This window comes from Rissa tridactyla, chromosome 2, assembly GCF_028500815.1.
Source record: "Rissa tridactyla isolate bRisTri1 chromosome 2, bRisTri1.patW.cur.20221130, whole genome shotgun sequence".
NCBI lineage: Eukaryota > Metazoa > Chordata > Aves > Charadriiformes > Laridae > Rissa > Rissa tridactyla.
In genome coordinates, this window is record NC_071467.1 from 96761072 (window position 1) to 96783075 (window position 22004).

At 43.5% G+C, this 22004-nt stretch overlaps 1 protein-coding gene across 12 annotated transcripts in view; it reads left to right on the top strand.

Moving 5' to 3' along the window:
* The window catches only part of ATXN1 (ataxin 1), a 372412-nt gene that overhangs the window by 110641 nt on the left and 239767 nt on the right, over positions 1-22004 (top strand). For 9 of the 12 annotated variants that reach the window (XR_008465091.1, XM_054193108.1, XM_054193098.1 and 6 more), the window contains 3 exons: positions 14695-16252; positions 16779-16900; positions 17383-17549. The exons of 2 other annotated variants lie outside the window; for them this stretch is intronic. The gene's annotated coding sequence lies outside the window, so the exon portion shown is untranslated. The remainder of the gene's footprint in view (positions 1-14694; positions 16253-16778; positions 16901-17382; positions 17550-22004) is intronic. One more of the 12 variants, XM_054193099.1, reaches the window with a different exon arrangement.

Here is a 22004-nt window from a genome sequence, read left to right on the forward strand (position 1 = left end):
TGATAAATTGCCAGAGATGAGCAGAAAACCACCCAGGTATGCTTAAACCCTCTGCTCTGGGCAACTGAGCACAGGGTTCGCACTTCCAAAATGTATTGTTGGAGTGGAAAAAAACCCTTCAGCCTCCAATGTCCGTGACAAACTGGGCACATTCTGACATCCGAGTAGCCATACTTACCCACTTTGTTCTTCTGCTCCACTTTTTCTGGATCGCGAATGCCATGGGTCTCAGAAGTTCACTTGCAGGTTTACCATTATGCTCCCACCACCGTCACCCTCATGTCTCACATGGCTGAGTTTTTTTTCAAGATTTCCCAAAATTCTGTACTCTAAGTTAGATAATGGTACGCTTGTTTCATAATCAAACAACCGGGTCTTTATTCCACAGAGTAAGTCAGACATGCAGAACAGTAACAGCAGGTGAAGAGGTGCCTTAGCACACCCATTAGATGCACAAATTAGATATTTCAGAGCTGGAAGTTGCTTTTCAATAGGTTCGTGTGGTAGTACTAATGACGGATGTTACTGCAGTTATTAAAAACAGACATTCTATAATAATGGAAAATAAGCATAAAGGGGTCTCATGTGAACCCAAGGGCCAATGCTTATATAAATTAAGAAATAAAGGGAGAAGCAGTACGTATTAAGAACTACTAATAACTCAAGTAACTGAATTGTGCATTTCTGGATGTGTTGGAGATTTTCCACAGACATTTCCTATGGAAAGAATTTATGAATCAATGCATAAGAGTTGTCCAAGGAAGATTGTTCCCACATGGATACTGTTGCTGTTTTAACTCATCCAGATCTTCAAAACTATTCACTATGAACAGATTGTATTCATAAGTACAGGAAGCATTTGCATTTAGTATAGCTAAATTAGCTGAAGCAGAAATTAACACACTCCATGTAATGTTTAACCAGAAAATAGAATAGTTGTATGGTCAGAATGAGACATTTAGAGGGAAAAGATACAGTAAGCCAAATTTTTTTCTTGGTTGGGGTTACCATAGGAGTGCAGCAGCACAGTTCAGAGCAAAACATGGCCAGATTAATTTGTTTTCTACTTGCATTGGCCTTCTTGAGAGTTATTATTTCCTTTTTAAGAAGAAATAAGAGCTGAAACCTACATTTTTTAGCATCACAGAAAACGGCCACGACTATTTACCCTGTAGAGACCTATCTAGTGTACATTTGAGGGAGGAGGTAGATGCCATTTATCATATTTTATTTTAAATAATGCTACCTGAGTATCAGTATATTTCCCTTCTCCCACTCCTCTTCAAAATGTCCAAAGCGATACCATCTTCAGAACAGCTTTTGACCTGAGACTGTAAGGTTACGAGCAACCTCAACTCTTCTACAAGTAAATAGGATTAGAAGGGTTTGTGGATACCTTTGCATTCTCAGACATATTTAGCAATTCACATCACTGAAACTCAAGATTAAAAAAAAAAAAGGCCTGGAGTCCTCTTTTAATTATCTTCCCTGGCATAAAAAATTTGCAACCGGCTCATCCCTACTACAAAGGTTGTACTTTTAAAAATTTATTAGATAACTCACCTACACTTGCAGGAAGATTAAGGATGGGCAGAAATGCTACCAAAGTTTCATAATGCTTATGCGCATACTTTTCGTCCAGAAATATCCTGAGTACTAGGATGCCTGTTGCTTACCTGCTTCGTCCTGGACAGATTCAGTGAAGCACATCATATTTATGACCAAAACTTTGGAAAATTTAGAATTTTAGGAGTTAAACTATTTATTTGTTTCAGCTGGTGTTCCCATCATTACAAAGTATGCTGTTTGGAGCTCTCAAGTGATGCAGAGGGTCCTGCTGCAGGGTTCAAGAGAAAGAGCGCTGGGATGGGTTGAAGTTGCCTTGCGCTTGCTGAAGTGGGGGAATTCATCTCTGCTGAACTTTGGTTTCTCATATGCCATGGAGCTGATCCCAAGTGGCCTTTTTGCTCATCTTCTCAGTGAGCTGACTTTTTGTCTATTGTCTGAAGGGCTGCATCCTTTTATGTCAATGGGATATCCATGAACTTGGGTGGAGGCAGGAATGGTTACCAAAGCCTGAAAAACTTTTCCATCGATATCAGAGGGAATACTTGGCAGAGGCTGGGTGTGATGTCTCTAGTTTGAAGCCTTCCTGGGGTAGAAGCAAATGTGTTTCTCTGATGCTGCCTACCTCTGGTGAGTGCATCAGTCGATTTTTTCATACACTGTCCAACACTGGGCATTTTCACTCAGGACTGAATAAGCCACAGACTTTTCTTTAGATATAGACTGTGACATCTAGAATGCTCTGCAGCTACATGGATCCAAGCATATGCCAACTTCACGTTAAGGGGGTTCAAGGGGTATATCCCTCTCCTGGTTCCTCCCTGGTTCCTCCCTTCCTACATCCCCTCTTGCACTTTGATTTTCACACCCACCACATGAGCTAGAACTGCAACGTGTGCTCCCATCGTCCCCCACCTCACATTCAGTATGTCTTTTCAAAACGAGATTCTTGATGCTGGCACAGCATTATGAAGAAGCGTTTACTGCTGTTGCAGTATGTTCTCTGAGACATAGGATATCCTTCAATTCTTCAGGTTTCTTACTCCAGTATCTCTTCAAGAGGAAGAAGTGAAAGCTTGATATGGCAGTATTTAATTATTCTTATAGCACAAGGTACAAGCAAAACATCCACCGTTAATCACAGATGTTTTAAAACCGTAAACTCATTGTCCATATTCACTAACAGTTGGGGAAGAAAGTTGATCTTTCCTGAAAATACTGAAGCAGATGGGAGCAGTGTGAATGCCAGACTATCCCTACAAATTCTCCTAACATGAAACAGTTTTGGACAGTTCAGGACATCTGGAGTGAATATGGGAGAGGGAAATGAAAAATTTCTTGAATGTACTTAAAGGCTGAAATAGAATCAGAGTGGCGTAGACATGCAGAAACCCTGAATGAAATACACACATGGATATGGCAGAATGCTTAAAAGGAAGTCAGCCTGCTAGGAGCAGAACTATTTTTAGTCTTCTAATGAAGAAAGCAGCTGTATTTGAGAAAGCCAGTCACTCACTGCTTGGAAAATCAGCTGGAACTCTTTCTGGGTCCTGGTGTTCTTGGTTGTGAGAGGAAAATCTTATGTGTTAGCTCTTTTCAGCCCTGGAGAACCTTAAATGGCAGTCATCTTGGGTTTTGAAGCACAGTTGGGAGCTTCTTGGGAACAGACTCACAGACTTCTGTTGGAGCCCATGGTCACTCTGCGGTGTTCAACCACTCTTGGAATGGTTGTTTCTTTAAGAGACAGCGAGGATCTGGCAAAGTCCTCCGAGATGTGCATTGAACATAACGTTTTTGTGCTGTGCTACTTGTTATACAATGCTTATTTCCGTTTTTAATTTCCCCAGAGCTTTGCTGGGGTGCAGCAGTCTGTCCAGTTCATCTTAAGACCTCTCTTTTCTTATCTGTGTACTGCTTGTGTTAGGTATGGGAATGGAGGAGAGCCGCTTCATTTTGCAGATCCAGTGAAACTTGACAGAATAAGTCCTTTTGTAAGGGTTGGGGTTTTTTTGCTGTAAAATAGAGAGATGTCTTTTTCTGTCATATTGCTGAGTTAAACAAATGATCAAAGTGAATTATATGTATCCTGGCTGTGACAAGAATGGACAATAGCTATCACAAGGGCAAAACCATTGCATGTGCTTGCTGGGAGTAAAGGAGACAGCTTGATTTTTCCAGTGGCTTGAGAAACCATTTCTGAACTAGTTAAAGTAGATGGATCACAAAAGGCTGAATCAAGAGAAAAGGGATTTTAGCTTAAAACCAGTGTCAGGGAAGCCTAACCAAAGCCATCTGCCTGAGATGGCCTGGCATTTTTCAATGAGAGGACGAGATTAGTGAAGAGTAGGGCTTGGTTTTGAAAACTTATTTCTGCAGGTGATGATCTATCCATTTCCATCAACGAGCACCTGCCCAAACTGTCAGGAATTGGACGATCATAAAGGTGAGTGGATGGCAGGATATTCAAGCAGAAATGCAGTGGAGAGGGAGCTGGGACGTGGGCTCTGCGGGTATCCCTGCCACCGGGCAGCTTTGGCAGGCTCCTTCAGTCGCTTCCAGCTCCCAGCCTTGCATTTGGTCTGTTTAGAAATACATTCTTTTCTTGCCTGTTGCGTGTTTTAATACATGAAGTATCTTACACGGTGGGGAACCATCTTGTATGTAGGTACTTAAATGCTCAGAAATTGGAAGGAAGGGAGGAAAGAAGGGGTTGTGAGCCCCAGAAGGAGTATCCTGATCTCTCCTTTTTTAGTAAGACTGTGGCCTGGGGAAGAAGTTGGTGCTCTCAGCCTCTCCCCATTTGCCTGTCACCCGCCACATGCCTGCAAAGATCCCTCTTCGTATCTCCTGGCACAGTTTCTTGTACGATCCCTAAATCTGTTTCTGCTTGAGCAATACAGTTTTAAAAAAAATAGCCTCTTATTACAAGTATCGAAGAGAGGGAAGATCATTCTGACTGAATTGCACAAGGGACAATTGCATGAGTATTTACTCTGGCGTAAGTCAGGCAGCTTGGGGACAGTGACCAGCAGCTCGAGGGGGGCTCGGGAAGCAGGAGCCTCTTTGCCTGACTCGGCGGCAGCCGGAGCAGCAGGTCTGACCGCAGGCTTTTGCTTTCCACCACAAATACCTGAAGTTTTTAGCTGGTTTCAGTAGAGCCTGTTTTGCATAAACCATTTCTATTTTCCCATTACTCATCTGTCCCTTTGTTAATAACATAATGTAAATAATTCTGTGCTGAATTTGGCATTCATTTAAACAGGTGTAACACTAAAGCGGTTGTAATTGGTTTCAGTGTTCCCAGCCTTCTCTCTGGCTGTACTTTCTGAAGGAGTTTACTTGTTTTTGCCGTTGAAGGCTCGTTATTACCATAATTCACCCATCAGTCTGCTGCTTTTAATGTTAATTCAGTTTTATAACTTGGTAGGAGGCAAGATGAAATGTTTCAGGCTGCATCCTGAGGTTATTCTTTGAGTGGCCGGTATTTCAAATGGATGCGATGGGCATTGGAAAGAAGAGGCTTGTGATATTTATGGTCTTCAGGAATCCGTGTAAAAGTGAAAAAATGCTTATCCTGATTCTGTATAAATACCACATCCAAAGCACACCTGTCTTCTGCCATGTGGGCCAGCTAATTGGTTTTTGATCTATTTTTTACTGTTCTTAGCTGAAAGGCAATTTTTTTGCTAAGTTTCACAGAAACCTCTAGAGCTGTTTTAGGGGTTTGTAGCTGTGAAAAATAGCCGCGGTTCTGTTTTTTAAAAAGCATTCTCAGGGAATAATTACAATGATTGAGAATGCTTCTTTAAAAAAGCAGAAGCGTGTACATTTTTCATAGCTACATGACTCTAAAATGGCTTTGTGGGTTTCTTCACATATTCAGGAAACTTTTAAAAATAAAAAGGAGCAAATCTATCTCTGAGCTTGGCAACAGCTGAAGTTTATATTTCACAAGTATCTGAGAATGGGTTCCTCCCCGTTTGCAGACACAGATGCCAAAGTTTTAAACTGACAGTGCAAAGTTTATATTGCAAGCTTTGTAAAGGAGCAAAGCAGCATTTTTCTGCTCTATGCCAGTCCTACACTTACGGCTGGGATGAAGTCTTGTTGGACAGTTATTAGTATTATTGTTTATGAATTCTTTGCCTTGCGGTCGTGCAGAACAGCAAGTCGGCATTGTTGAATCGGGAACTGTAGACATGAAAATAGCAAAAAGGTTGCCCCTGCTGCTAAACTTTTGGCAGTATTTTGTATTCCATTCTTGTCTGTATTAAAACACAGAATGTAGTGAATGGGCCAAACCCTGAAATCCTTATTTGGTTATTATGAACAGAGAGAGAAACGGCTGTGATTCATTAGGAGGGGGATGAATAAGAGGCTGCAGAGAAGCTCTATGCAAGGTAGCTCGGGAGCTTCTGTTCCCTTGTCTCATAACCCAGCAACACAGGGGTCGTCTGAGCACAGCGAACGGTGGCTCTGTCAAAAGTGATGCATTAAATAGTCCTCGTGCTGGGGCAAACAGAGGAGTAATGTAAGGAGATGCCTGCTGCTTATGTGATATGTCTAAACATGTATAATGCAGGGTTAATGCGAAAGGGAGGCCATTGAGACCTCCGGGTAAATGCATGCCCCTGCAAAGGTGACTTGGGTGGAAATCATTGCATGGGATGCTCCTGAAACTATTTCGAAAGATTAATTGGGAGATTTTTTTTTAATGGGAGTACAAAATACCTGGGGTTACCTATTATCTCAAACAAAAGGGGTACAGAAAAGGGAATAAAACCTGTTGTTTCAGCATCAGAGCGTTCTCTAAGCGGCAGGTCGCTAATTCCACATCAGTATTTTGCCTGGAGCAGCAGGAGTTACAGATGTTTGCTTGCATCATCACAGTATAGTCTCTGATGATGGTGGTTTGTGTTGTTGTAATCCCACAGAAATTATACTTTGGCTTCAATACTTTGGCCTGCCTGGACACGACCGATCATTATCTGCTCTTCAAGATCAGCTGAAAGTGCCTAGCTGAATGTTCTGAACTTTGTGGTAGAAGAGGATGAATTTGGGGGCTGGCTCTCCGAAAATGTTGCATAAAAAAAGTATTCTGTTGTGTTTATTCAACCGTGTTCCCTGGCCTAAGTGAAAGAAGAGGAGAGCAGTGCAGAGCTGGGCCTGTGTGCTCGGGATATATTCAGTTACTTAACTCATTGCCCAGGCCACTGCAACCTTAGTAGGCAGCATTTCAGCAGAGGCCAGCGAGTGTTGTAAATAACACCGGGAGGAGAGGTTTTTGTTCCCTTCTCCCCACTTTTTACGTTAGATGCTGAATGAGTTGCACGGGCGGGTTTGTGAGGGGGCTTCCTCAGCTGGTCTGCCTCGTGCTCCCCTGACCTCCCTGAGCTCGCGTCCCAGAGAACCTCAAAGATAATTTTAGTAAAAGGCCGTTCTGAGTGGCATTTGGCTCATCTGTTTACAAAGTCATAAAGTCTCTTCTCATTATTTTTCAGGGATCAGAGGGGACAAAAGTTTAAATATTAGCTCAGCTATTTAAACCCTGTGGCAATGCCAGTCTGTTTGGCACATAGCATTGAATCTAGTGATAAGATATTTGGTCGACTGATGACCCTCGCAGCGTTGTAAGAAATATGCTGATAAATCCTCTGTGAGGGATAGGAGGGACGAAGCAGCTTGTACATTTCATGACAATCGCTAATCAAAAGATCTGCCAAAAACCTGGGCTTAGAGGTCTATGCTGTTGCCCTCCGTTAAACCATGATTTTCCGGAGACTTCTGGAGTATTCCTAGATAAGCAGTATTGCAGATGAATAACGAAATAAAAAAAGAGTTCTCCAGTAAAGGCTTCGTGCCTGAAAATATTTTCTGGTATCTAATTACATTTTTGTCCACTAGATGGCTTTTCTCCCCCCTACCTGCAACCTGAAAGAGCATCTGAATCAAGCAAATGTAACCTATCTAAAATAATATTACCTACAGATTAATTCAGATACTGGTAACACTTCGGTCAAAAATTTCTAATTACATACAGCATACAGGGCTTGTGTACCCTGTGATACACGTTTTCCTACGTGGAGCAAACCTCCAGTACCTTGGCACAGAGAAAAATTCAAGTTAAGATGTTTTAGCAAATTGTTTGCCAGCAAACAATGTTGCTGATGATATGAAATTATTAAAGACCACAGAGCACATTCTGTGGTTATTAAGTCTTCAGCACTGACACTGAAAAATCTTCCAGACCTTGTTTTGGTTTGGCTGGGAGTTTTTAGGAATCAGAAACAGAGGAGTTCCTCCCCATAGCCACCCAGCCTGTAGTATAATTTTAATTAATGGTGTTTAGAAGCAAATTTAGGTTCTGCAATTATTATAATTAAGTGGGACAGATGGGACAGAACTCTGCATTATGTGGCTTAAACCAAATCAAATGAAGTGCCAAAAAAAATAATTATAAAAATTACGTTATTTACATTGAGGAAAATCTCAGTTTTAGTGATTGTGTGAGTCTCACTGACCACTGAGATACTAGCAAGGCTGTGTCTTTCCTGTTGACTTAAGCAGGTGGCTAAGATAGTATCCTGAATTATTAAAATATGTGGTATTCAGGATGTGACCAAAAAAAAAAAATGCATCCCAACAAACATTTTCTTATTTTTTTATAATATTTTCTCTCATCAGAAAACCATAACATGGTAGAATTAAAAATAAACACCAGGCTGATGTTCACCATTTCACAGAAGAAAATAAAAGGGAATTGGTACAATTCTAGATCAGTAAAATGTTCTCAAGAAATGTACTTATACCAACAAGACTGATGTGGGTACACACACTAGAGGAGAATGAGAGAATCTCTATCACAAGTTGCTATTTGTGTCTTCCCAAGAAGCTCAGTCCCTTGCTCCTACCAGCACTTGGGATTTGGGGGATTTCTGCAAGGAAGTTGCTGCAGGAGCCTGCCTGGAGATGCAGTTCCTCAGTTCATTTTATAGCTAGTAAGTGTTTGTTCAGTGTGAAGCTCCCATTTCTAGCTGTTGAACTAGAGCAGGTCTTTTTTTTCCTGTCAACTTCCTGATAGCCATGGGGGAAAAAAGAAGTGTGTTCTCATTTCAGCATCCTTCAGACTCCTTGCTTCTCTGGAAGAGGAAGCAAGCAAGCTATTTCTGTTACTCATCATTTCCATCAGCCTCCTTCCTTCAGGATCTTTAGCTCTTGTGAATCATTCCAGTGCCCGTTCCTGCCCCCAATTCTAGCTTTTGCAAGCTTCAGCGTGAAATTAGGGGGGATGTTTGGTTTCTCTGCATGGCACGGGGTCCTGCTGGAGAATAGGTTGAGATCTTGGTAACCTCCGTCAGTGGGTGCTGGCTGGCAGCGCTGGGATGGAGGAGCAGCACAAGCTCTGGAGCAGTTTCTCTGCAAATTCAGGAAACCCATGTTGCACCAGTTTGCACTCAGGTTGAGATTGGAAAGGTGGGGTTTGCTGCTGTAAGGCTTTTTTTTTTTTTTTTTATTAACAAAAGCTTAGTTCCTGTGGGAATTCATGACTGAGACCAGTGTCCACACTTGCCAGGGAACTCTTGCAACTGCAAAGCGTCTGAGTGGATTTTTAAACCCCGTTTGACTAATACCAGAAGGATTAGCATGTTATTTTGTTTGATGCCAACACAGGAAAACCTCAAGTGCTTCAAACTGAAGGGTTACATTTACCTGGGTAGTGCTAAGCTAAGGTGATGAGAATCATGGTGTAAAAAGCCCAGGTACACTCATGGCCCTGGGGCATGGAGTACTTCAGGCTGAGCCAGCTATTGTGCTACCTGTCATGAATGAATGGGATGGAGGAGCCGTCTCTTTCAGCTCTTGAGTGAGCTTACATGATTTGACATTCTGAGTGTAGGAGGTGTGAAACACTAAACTAAGACTGCTAATCCAATGGTGGTCAGCTAAGCAGTTTGGTCAGAAATGTCAGGGGTAATACACAAGTACAGATCTTTGAGCCTCTTACCTACCTTCTGCTTTCAGTTACATCAGTATAAATCCATTGACTTTCCTACAGTTCCCATGTCAGACTTATTTCAGTGCTCCCAAGAGCAGAGTTGAGGGGAGAGAAGGGAGGAGAAAGAGGCAAATGGAACAAAAATGCAGCCTGCAATTTTACTGTGCACGCAGTATATTCCCTTTCATGTATTTCGATCATTTGGCCTATTAGAGGATGTTCTTTCTGGCCAGCAACAACTGTGAAGCCGCAAAAAACAACCAGTAGCACCCGAGACTTCTGCAGTACCATCAGTGGATTAGAGATGATATGGAAAACCTTTTCTCGTATGCAAGTATGTGCATGCTACTTGAAGACGCAATAGTAACAATCCCATTTTTTTTCTCCACCCTAATCCTATCTGTCTGGTGATCACAGGCAGAAGGAAGGATCTGAAGTCCTCCAAGCCCAACTAGAGTATTCCAGAAACCATAGCATCAAAAAAAATTGACTTTTTAAACAGGAGAAAAGCACAGTTTAAAAGTTGTCTGGGAGGTGATGTGTGGGGTTCCTGTTTCCGTACCTGACGCAGCGGGTACCTGGCACGCTAAGCCAGAAGCCAGAGCTTTCGCTAAGTGCAAAGGTAGTTGGGAAGAGCCAGGTCATGCTACTCTTCAAACTCCCTGCAGCAGCAGATCCAAAAGGCAATAAATAATAGCTTAGCACTCAGTCCATACCAGTGCGTATCTCAGGGAGCTCGGGATAAGGAAGCAAATGTTGACCAAAGACACCTTTAACCCATCTTTAATCTTGGCATTGGCCAAAGATCCCCTTCAACCAGCATCAGTTTATTAGAGTACTGCAGTTCTTGTTCCAAAAATCCCAAACTCTCTTACAGCAGGTGCTCTGCTGGAGGTGGGCAGGTCGTGTACAAACCAGCTGTGTTCATTCACAGTTCTTCTGTGCCGCCATGCACCTCTGTAAAGGCCATGCTGAGGTCCTTTGCACTACTTCACTGGGCCTTTGATCTCTGCCAGCACGGTGCATTCCCCTCTTCCGCTTAAAGAAAAATATTTTTTACCACCAAGGAAATCTGTCAGAGAGATATTACTGACCCAAGCACCTCCACTCTGTGAAGGAAATGTAGATTCAATTCCCTTTGTGCCTCTGAAATGCTGCTGCCAAACCTGTCCTGTGAAAGGTCAGGGAAAATATAGTAGGTTAACAAAAAATACTCAGTAACACCAGAGCAAGAAGATGTGCGCATCCCAGAAAATAAATTTGTCTCTGGACTGAACATAAAAGGATTCGCAAAATCTTTGTCTTTTCAATCGAGACACCGGTTTACAACATTGAAAGTAGCCATCCAAGTTTGATCTCGGGTTGGCCCAGGTGAGGAGTGACACTCCGGACCTGCCCAAGCACAGGAGCTCGGCCAGACCTCAGGACTGATCTTTCTCTGAGTAACCCCAGAGACCCCCCAGCCTTGACAGCAGGATGTCAGACACACAAGATTTGCTGTGGCTGCCCTGCAGTATCAGATCAGCTTCATCAACACAGCGTCACCTTGCTGTTGCCCCTCTCCTTTTAACCTGCAGAACGATTACAGATTTTCTCCTCTGGGTTTGACGGGATCCGGTTTTGCTTACACCCTAATGATCAACCATGAAAAAAATGAGTGACATATACCTGTTATGAATTAGCATATGCTATTAGTTAAGCCTTTGAATGTGTGTTTAATTTTCAGGTGGATGCGTAATTACTCTGTGACCTGTTTAGCATTTCAGACTCATTCCTCTCAAAGACTGGAGGGGAAAAAAAAAAAAAAGAGGTTACATCCAAGCTGAAATGAAAAACACAAAAGTTTGGGTTTTTTTCCTGCATCATTTTAAAAAGGTTTCTGAACAAATGTGTTTCAACGTAGTTTGCTCTCAATCCTAAAATGATAACTGCCAGCAGCTGGCTGGGAAAAAGCAAAAGTTAGCCTGAAAAGTAATAAAACTCACATGACCTGAAACTGTACAATACTGAGCCTGTTTGTAACCACAGATAGATTTCTTTGTCATTCTGGAAAAAATAGTGAAGTGTCTGGGCGTTTTCTTTGTTATAATTTTTCTTAAAGGGATTTTCATTTGGGAAGCAACAGCAGAAGGGATTTTTGTTGGTTATTTTTCTTTCAAAGCTTAGTGATAACGGGGCAAGCAATATGATTTGGGCAGGAAGGTATCGCATCCCAAGTTAGGGAATAAATTGTTCCCTTGATTATGTACCGAGGGATAACCCTTTCTGGATGTATGGATTTTTCTGTATATTTGCATAGAAAGTCATTACAGCACCCTTTTAACTGATAAAAGTAGCACATTGTTGCATGTTTCTGCATGTCTTACAGTTCCCTGGACAAGCTATTGATCAGGTAGGTCACTCCCAAGGAAGCAGAAAGTCATTCCGTGCGCTCTTTCTTGGACAAGAGATAAGCCTTGTTGCTAGTCTACAACATGCCGTCTCCCCCTCTCTCTTTGCATACAGCGTGATAACTTCAGAAATCACTTGCTCCTTTCTGTATAAGATTGCCAGCCTGACACATCACAGGGAAAGAAAGAAAAGAAGGAAAAAGCACAGCTTTTCAAATAGAGGATCATAGAATCATAGGCTTGGAAGGGACCTCTGGAGATCACCTAGTCCAACCCCCTGCCAGAGCAGGGTCACCTAGAGCAGGTTGCACAGGAACGTGTCCAGGCGGGTTTTGAATGTCTCCAGAGACGGAGACTCCACCACCTCCCTGGGCAGCCTGTTCCAGTGCTCTGCCACCCTCAAAGTAAAGAAGTTCCTCCTCATGTTTAGGTGGAACTTCCTATGCTCAAGTTTGTGCCCGTTACCCCTTGTCCTGTCACTGAGCACCACTGAAGAGAGCCTGGCCCCATCCTCCTGACACCCACCCTTTAAGTATTTACAAGTATTTATAAGTATTTATAAGGAAAGTCAGTCTTTTTCCTTGCCAGATTCAAAAAAACCAATGCTTTCCCAGCTCTGCTGTTTCTGTGCGTATTTCAGTGCTAAAAATGATGCACACCTGTTATATTAGAGTGGACTTCTTCAGAGAGCGTATTTTTATACAGATTCATATAACTGTTGACCAGAAGCAAGGTTAAATTGAGCCTGTTTAAAAATTAACACCACCACCCCCTTTTTTTTTTTTAATTGCATAATGCAGTAGCACTCTTCAGGCAATCCTTCAGCTCTCTAGCATCAAGTCATCTCTGACGATGTGCAGGCTGTGTTTAAAGGCAACGCATTCCTGACAGCTCCCGTGCCTGTGAAGTTTTGTGCTGTTGCTTTAAACTGCTGATTCTCTGATGGTCTTTATCTTGTTATAGCGTGGAAACAAGTACGCTCGCTCCTTTCTGTGTTTATTTTCCCGGACGCTATCTTTTGAAAATACACCTTTAAATGTGCCCATTTCTAATTCCGTACACCTAAAACAGCTCAAGCAAGGGATACAGGAAAATGCAGGAAACTTTAAGTGCTTTAGGAATCCTCTCTGTCAAAAACACATCTACCTTCAAGCCTGTGTTTTGCCTGTCAGAGACAGGGGCAGGTGAGGGAATTACGTTGGGAAGCGATAATCCAAAGCTCGTAGTAAATTTAAATCCCGTAATTCAGAATTAGCTGTGACTCCTGCTGTCAGGAGCCCCGAGCTAAGTAAAGGTTAGATTTCTCCTCCGACTGTATTTTTGTTCAGATTAATATTTAAGCCGTGCTGGTGGCTGCTTCCAGGAGAACAGCCGGTCCTTTTGCAGCTATAAATGGTCAGAGGCTGGGGCTGTTAGAGCTTCGCCTGCCGGCTGCTCGAGCCAAGCGAGCACCTTGCTGCAGCTGGCCCCAGACCGCGCATTTTCATCGCTCTCTCGGGCTTCTCGTCTGGCCCCAGCGCTCGCTTATTGGCTGCAGCTATCGCCCTCCTTGCAGCGGCTGCTGCCGACAGCGTCTCTCTCTCCTCGGCCGGGAGATTACCGCCTGTGACCTACTTTGAAAAACGGTGTGAACCAAGGTTCACAAATTGTCTTGGAAGGATGCCACGGGGCTGGTGTGCAAACATGCGCGGTCTTGGGAGGCTTCTGGCGGAGCGGAGCTGGCTGTCTCCCTGCCCCTTCCAGATGCAGCGCGGGCGCGTTCCGTCGCCAGCCCCGGCTTCACAATCCATCTTTGTGCTCTTGAGTGCGGCATATTGATTTGCCAGGCAGGCCCGCTAGGTTGGAGAGCCTCTGGCCAATAAGTCCTCCATGCCTTTTTGCTCTCAAAACAGCTGAAGTAGTAATAACGATGAATAAAGGGTTTCAGGCTGAGCTGTCAGCTGAAGCGCAGCAGCAGTAGTAGTAGTAGTTGTAGTAAAAGCAGTAGTAGTGGTATCAGAATACAAGTCACAAAGGAGAGTTAAGCGGTAATATTTTATTTACACAGTTCATCTGTTTACTATAATCTGGTCCTTTATAGTGTAATGTAAACTTGCAATTACCAAAGCTGCTTTCCATGCCAGATGAACGGTTTAACCTGTGTGTCATTCCAAAATACTGATAGAGGAGAAAACTCAACAGAAAGGAACAGCCTGCAGAATTGCAGCCTGAAAACTGTATGGGTTTGGGCTGGTGTTTTTTCTTTTTTTTTTTTCTTCTTTCTCTTCCTTATATAAGCTCTGCGCTGCAGAGGAAAGTTTCCACAGATTCAGAAAGATCATATGCAGTTTCAAATCTACTTGAAAGATAAGGCTTTTTTTTTCCTCTCCCCAAGGCTAATATATTACATACCTACTCAGCACAGGGCTGCCTGTTATCTGATAAGATAATTAGCATCAGACACTGGGAGAAGCATACGTACTTTTTAAAAGGAGCATTACTGAACGTTCACAGAGAGAGTTAAAGAGCGTGCTTATCAGAGCTTTTCCATGCAGAAGACTTGTGCTAGTATTTGACTTTCGGTCAAGAAGTCCTTTATTAAATTAGCAATGCAAATGTGTTTTACTTTATACATGTGGAATTTAAGTGTGTCGGACAGCCTCCCTCTAGAGCACTTTGGGGCTTTTTACAGATTTAGCGTGGGCCAAGAGTTCCAACTTGGGCTCTGAGTATTTCTTTTTGTTTGTTTTATCCTCTGTAAAGACATCTGTTCTACATGGCTCTCCACCTTGGCCGCAGTTCAATTTCCACTGACTTCCATGAACTCCATTATGAAACCGAAGTGCAAGCCTGCCTTTGCACCAGGACCAGCCCGTGACTCTTGAACACAGACCTGCAGCTTACGGATGCCCTCAGCCACCTCTCCCGAAGCACGTGGCTATGGGGAGCAGCCACCAACTTGAGGAAAGTACACCTCATCCTCCAGCTTGTCTCCCCCCGCTGATTGACAGTCACGAGCCCTTGAAGCCATGCTATAGTAGTTTAAAAATAGGGAAAGCTGAGACAAAGACCTTTATCACCTCTAAAAGCAGGGTAACACTGATGCTAACCCTGCCTGATGTGATCTTTGCCAGTTGCTAAGTGGTTAAAATGATCCGTGGTGGTCAAAGGGGGAAGAGGGCAGGACCTGAAACAAGAACTTGACATCTGACATTTGCCAGTCCTGTTCGTGAAGTGGCTGGCCCATAGGCAGGAGCTCCTGTCTGAGCACGCCTGAAGGATCCACTGCAGCACACCCTTCTGGCCTGACAGTTGTAATAATAAATACCGTAACTGGGCTGACATTTTGGCCTGGCAGGGTCTTTCGTAAGTCTCAGTTGGGAGTGATTGTTTTAATGAAAAATGTTAATAGATGAATAGTTTGCCCATGAGTTGTTGCTTCTAGCGTAGAAGGCACTGACTAGTTTTTAGTGGTTGCTGGTTTCTTCTAATAGCATATGTGGAGCTTTCTGGGGAGGAAGTGGCAGTGCTTCTTACCTAAAAGGTGGGGGCAGGACTCTGAAAAACATGCGGTGTCCTTGTCACTTGCATCATCTTGTGCGATGGGAACCAGGGGAAACTGGAGCCAAAGTGGGGGAGTGAGGAAGGGGGCAGTTCTGGTCCCCGTTAAGGAGCTGCCGGCAAAGGAGAAGAGTTCTCAGCCTACTCCCAAGGGGACCGGGGTATACATCTGCAGACCCAGCTTACTGCAGATGGAGCATCAACTGCACGGAAAATATTTCTCCTCAAGATGTTTTTCCAATTAATTGGAAAAATTAGGAGGAAAATTGGGGAGGCAAATCCTTCCCACCCCGATAAGTCCCGTTAGTCTGACTGAAAGATATGATGCATCAGCTTCTGGGGTTTTGCTCTCTAAGCAACCAACCAGTCTGTTGAACAAGCAGATCACAAAAAGGTTGCCCCACATGGGGTTGGAGCAGTACAAAGCAGGCCAACCTAATGTGTCTTTTTTTCTTTTTGTTGCCTACCGTTTTAGAAATCATTTTGGAGTAACAGAACAGAGATCAGGGAGACAGAGACGTAACTTCAGCTCCTGCTCTTCTGTCTGCCCACTGTCCCTCCCAGAAATGAGGGAAGACTTGAGCAGCAGAACTGAAAGTACCAGTGGCAGAAGTGTTGCCTGGCACAGACATGGATGCAAAGTACTGCCACGTGCTTTGCCGCTGCCGGATGCCTACTTCTCTGATGTTACAGAAGGAGCCTAATGTTGCTTTATAAACCTCAGTTGACACTGCTCACCTCGTCACATCTCTCCTGTGAGGTATCTTATTTCACAGCCTCTGCCGAAACTTCCAAAGCACTCAAGCTAAATCAGGAGAAGAAATGTAACACAGTCTTTCGAGGTTTGAACAAATGGCTACGGAAACAGGGTATTTTGGGCATAAGTAAATGGAAGTTATGATCTCCCCCTTTGATCTGAACCTTCCATCACAGCTGATGTGTGGGCTGGTAAGATTCATTTATGGATCTGTCTTTCAAAGAGCGAGATCCTACAAGCTACCACACAAACTTTAACTGTCCTCTGCTAATCAGGTTGACAAAAATTAATCTCTAACATCAGCTGTGAGGCAGGAAGTAACTTGATCCCTATCACTGAGGTTTCAGGGTAGCACAGGGTACTGAGACTGTCCTTGTAACTTTGGCCAGTGAAAAACGGTAGCGCATAATTATTTGTTGGACCACTCTTGGCATTTGATACTGTTGATCACCAAATGCTGCTAACCTGTGTGGAGAAGCTGTGCGTATCAGTGGAAGCTCCATGAAATCATTCTGTTCCTTCTCCTAAGGCGGAGCCAGAGGAGTCACAAGCAGCAGTTGTTTTCCTGTGTCCAAACTCCTCATCTCTGGAAGCTGACAAGGCTTCTTCCATACACATGTGAAACCGCTGGAGAGCTGGGGAGATCCCACGGTGAGCTGAAGTGCCTGCTTTTCTGTAGGTGTTGTCTAGGTTTTCATATTCCTTATTGCAAGCGTAACTACTGCCTCCCCCTAATCATCTTAGCTGCTACCTGAAGCTGGCATTGCACTGCAGAGCAAATGGCCAGAAGCGAACCAGGCAAGCCTAAGATCTCAACTGTATTAAATAGCTGCATCAGTGTTACTTAAAAGCACGTGTAAACAAAATTGACTGTGCTAGCTTAAGACCATCTTATTTGCAAATACCAAACCAGCTCCTAAATAGATTTAAGCTTATACCAAAACCAAAACGGATGTGATTTAACACTGAAATATGAGAACGTCCACTTTGTCTTCTACACAAGTTTAACTAAAATGGATTTTAAATTATACCTTTAGCGAAGCTAATATAAATTTTCCTAGTAGTTTTGACCTAGATGACGACTGTAGAAACAGAGGAGTACTTGGAAATTCTTCCTTCTGTAATTATTCCAGGTGCCGGGGGCCTTTGACGTTTGCTGCACCTCTGTGAACTTTTGGGCTTTACTACATGGCCACAGTCTATGCACAGAAACGGGAAAGCTCCATCTCCATTTCACAGGGACCAGACTGTTGTCTTCACTCTGTCGGTGCAGTGCAGCCGCAATGGTCCACATAAAATGGTAACTGCATTTGAAATCACGTGCTCAGAAAACTGGAACAAATTGGAGCAGTCTGTCAGTTTACCACACACACGCTGCCATAGGCCTGTTGTTCATAAACGCCTTCCCATTTTTTTCTGTCTGCTACGCACGGGAAGTTTTGCTTCATTGCATGGTGTCCTGGGTAGGTTTTCAAATTTGATCCTGGAAGGCTTCCAAGGAAATGGCCTTCACCGTTTCTGAGATTGGGCCTGCCTTTACGATCATGATAGCACGCAAGTGCATTTCGCAGAAGCAATGAAACTGTCAAGCGATAGAAGGAAGCTTCTGGACACAGGACTTTCCCAGAAGCTGGTATCTAGACTGAGGAAATGTATTTCTGCGATGAATAAGATGTCTGTAGACATCATCGCTTTCAGAAAATGTCAAACTCCCTCGTAAGTTATAGAAACACACAAGTGCATGTACAATCCCTACAGGATTAATCAAGCTCTTTCTCCTATGGGGTGCTAAAGAAGGAAAAGTGGGAGAGATTATTGTTGCTATTTTTACATGGTTGGAAGCTGCTAAGCGATTATAATAATGGGAGTCATAAATTACTTCGCCAATGCATTTGGAGATGAGACGGTGAAGTGACTCCTTGGAGAAATACAGGATAGGTATTCTGAATGGCAGACACTGCAGAGGAGAGGGCTCAGGCACTGGGAAAGGGAGACTGTATGGGTGAAAGTGGGTTTCTGTTCTGCTCCCCCACTTTAATTTGTTTGTGGTGCCAAGCAAAGCAGGCACTGCATTTGCAATCTGCAAGTTTGGTGAAAGCCTTCGCACCTGCTACCTGAAGGATGGTTCAGCAAAAGGAATTCAAAAGTTTATTCAGTGGATTCTTTTTTTCTTTTGCTGTTCCCAAAAAAGAAGCTCATTCATATGCACTTGACAGCGAGAGGTAAATTTTCAGTGCAGTGCAAGGTGATTTAACCACATGATTCCCAGGAACAGTAGCGGGAACGCTGCAGCAAAATCCTCATGCCAAAGCATGTGAAAATGTCTCTAGATGAATCCGTTGCCCTGTGGCAACAGGAATCCTGGTCAATGAATTTTGTGCCGAGTGCTGAAACAAATAAAATCCGTGCCACAAATCTCCTGTCTGCAGCAGTGCGATTCTCTCTCTTTGAGATTCTGTGCAGACTTCTTCCTGGTGCATTGCATTAATATTAAATTAACAACACACTACTCACATGGAACTTACATTCTAAAAAAAGCTCGCATTATGCTGTAAGCCTTTTATTACAAAATAATAGCAGTCGTGAGGTTAAAGTTTGTTCATACAGTTTTCTATAGAACATCTGTACATTTTTTATGGAGGATAAAAGCTACGTTCCATGTGTAGCTTAGTCATATGAATATAGATAATGAGTAGTTTATTGAATTTCCTTTTAGATTTTACCATTCCCTTATATTCATATAAAGCATGCAAAACATACCAGATTTTTGTAAGTGGTGCTTTCTTTTCAGAAACACTAATTTCTCTGTCAGTATTCTGCAGAGGATGTGACCTGATATGAAAAGGACCTATTCCTCCAGGATTTAGCCTGTAGCTAGAGGCATAAATCAGAGATTCTCTGAAGTGGATTGTAATCCACACTGGAGAGAATAAAGAGAAATCGCTAGGTCCATATGGAGCGGGACCTTGAAAAGCTTTATGAGGACCACATTCACTGGAATAGTTACCCAGCATCCAAGCCATGGAAGCCCACACAGGCTTCAAAACCAAAATATTTCAGGGCTTTTGTGGCCTTCCATGATGCGGAAGCTGGACAGAATTTTTATTGAATCTGGCCCTAAATAAGCAAAAGAATTTTGTAATCAGTGCGTGGTTTAACAGGAAGCCAGAAAAATTCTTTTAATATTGGAGCGATATGGTGGGAAAGCTTAGCCCTAGATACAGTCCTGGCTGCTGAGCTCAAAAGAAATTTGCCTGCAAGCAAAACTAGCTGGGAGTAGAGCAAACTCCTAATTAACCTGAATGGGAAAAAGATAAGTATTGGAATCTCAGGTTTTTGCTGCATATGTAAGCGCCATACCTTACTTTTCAAATGCTGACCCTTCCCCCCACAGAAGTGTTTTTGATACCTTAAATAGACTCAGTCCTTGAGTGCTCATCCCCCTCCTCTTCTTCCCATCTTGTAGAAGCACTTTCAATTATTGGTAGAGAACTCTGGATGCAGTGCCAGAGCTCCTTAATGCCATTCCAGGTGTCAAGCAGCAGGGACTATTAGAAAGCAATATGTAGCAATCCTCGGCCCTGATGGTATTTCAGCATTAAGCCTAGCTCCTGGAACAGTTGCTTGCTGTATTGCCAAAAGTCTTGGCGATTAAAGCTTTGGTAGTTTTGATGTGAAACAGGCAAATAAGTGACTAGTGCATGATGGTCTAGATTCAAAAGGGACTACATCATGTTATGTCACGAACTTGAAATCATCCCAGTGCTCTCCAGTGAGCCTCGTACCATGGCAGTCAGCAGAGTTACTAGGAGGGGTAGGTATTCTAACTGTAATTGTGTTTTCTTACCTGGAAATTTTATTTTCATGTTTTAGATGCAGAGATTTGGGCAGTGTTAAAAAAATGTCCAAAGGGGCATTAACCAACATCTGAGAGCACTGTGGAGATCCAGATAAATAGACAGGGCTCATTTGGGGTCTAGATGAGTGGATGCGAGCTCATTCCTTTAGCTTCAGAGCATACCTATAAGTGATGATGATTTCACCCAGAGCAGCGTGTAAGCATTTCAATAAACAGGGTGTGCATTGTGTAGCAAAATCAAAGCTATGCAGTAATAACTGCCCTGCAGCTAAATGGATGCTTTTTTCACAGCTGAATCCTTAGAGGGATGATGTAGTTTTTAGTCATTCATTGCCATGTGACTTATTAAAACAATTAACAGGCAAAAAAAGTGGTTATTTTGAGTGGTTTGGCAAAGGCTATGCAGAAAGAAGTTCAAGCAGAGTGAGTTTCTACCTCTGTTGGTAGCAAAGCGTGTGAAGTGGCTGGGGCTGTGGTTCTCTTCTTAGCTCCCCTTCTCACTCACCGTTTGACCTTGGAAAAGTCCCCTGGCCACTTTGGGTTTGCGATTCATTATGAACTTGAAACTCGTATCAGCTTCTCTAAAAGATTTGTGGGCTCTCTAGGCAAACCTGGGTCCAGCTCTGGGGTTGAGCCTGATGGGTTTATAATTTGAGCCCTGTGTGCACGAGGTTTGAGGTTTTGACATGTAACCAGATGAAACATAATGGTTTCATCTGAGTTTTGCTTTGAATTTTTGGGTTCAGCTGCGCTCCTCACTTAAAGGGAAGGCCTGAAGGTGGTGAAGCTAACTGAAGAAATTGTCCACCGAGGGCTTCTAGGGGAAAATCAGTCAGTTTCACTCAGTCTGATTTAAAATTAAAGCCCTAGGTGCATGTTTTACTGTGATATTTATATTCAGTGCAGTTGCCTGTACCCTGTTCCAGGAGGAGAATATAAAAAAGGCAGGTGTGTAACATTAAAAACCTGCAAGATGCTTTGGATGGAAGATCTCTGGAAACACTGTGAGCGACAACGCAGATTTTCCCTTTTTGAATTTCCTTGCCTTGCCTCCATTTCCTCCTTCCCAACCATCCAAACCGTACAGTGCAAACAAAACTTGCAGTGATTTTAACCGTGAGCTACCCCAAGACTTGACGGATGGGTCTTTTAGATTTCCTGCTGGGTGGGAAATAGGTATTTTGTTAGTCTGGTCATGGCCTCAGTCAAAATATACCTCATGTCCGTTGTCCAGGTTGCCGTGCTTAGGTCCTACGTTGCTAGACCTATGTGACTCTGTCTGGCCTTGTAGCTGTGCTCTGGACCTGCAGATCTCTTTGAGATCTGAAAAGCTGGTGGAGCCTGAAATCAGCTCTAGTTTGTCAGTGATTAAAAGTCATTTCCATGCTCTGGTCCTGTGGACACTCCAGCTTATAGCCCACGCCTTGACACACAGTTAGGATAGATGGATAAATAACTCAGGCTTCGCAGAAGAGGTTTCCATAAACAATTGTTATTTTCTTAGGCAACAGATTTCAAGGGCATGAAGGCTGGGTAAGCTCCGGGCCACGGTTTGCTCCGGCTGTATCTGCAGCGCAAGCATGGAAGCAATTGCCAACGCTGGATTTAGCTGGTCTTGCATGGGCTGTGTCCCAGGTCCGGTGGGACCTAGCTGCTGCCCCCCGGCTCCCATGCTGGAGGGACCCTCAGAGGCTGGGCTGCTGGCTCAGGATGGTGTCATTGCCCCGAATTGCACAGCAGTGGCACAGGGGAAAGGAGCACGGGGTCCTTCGGGGCCGTCCGGCTCATGGGGATGTATCCAGCTGCTCCCCAGCACGCAGGGGGAAACTTGGGAGGGCAGAGTCTGGCACAGCCTTGTGTAACTTTATTTTAAAGAACTAACTGTGACTTTTATAT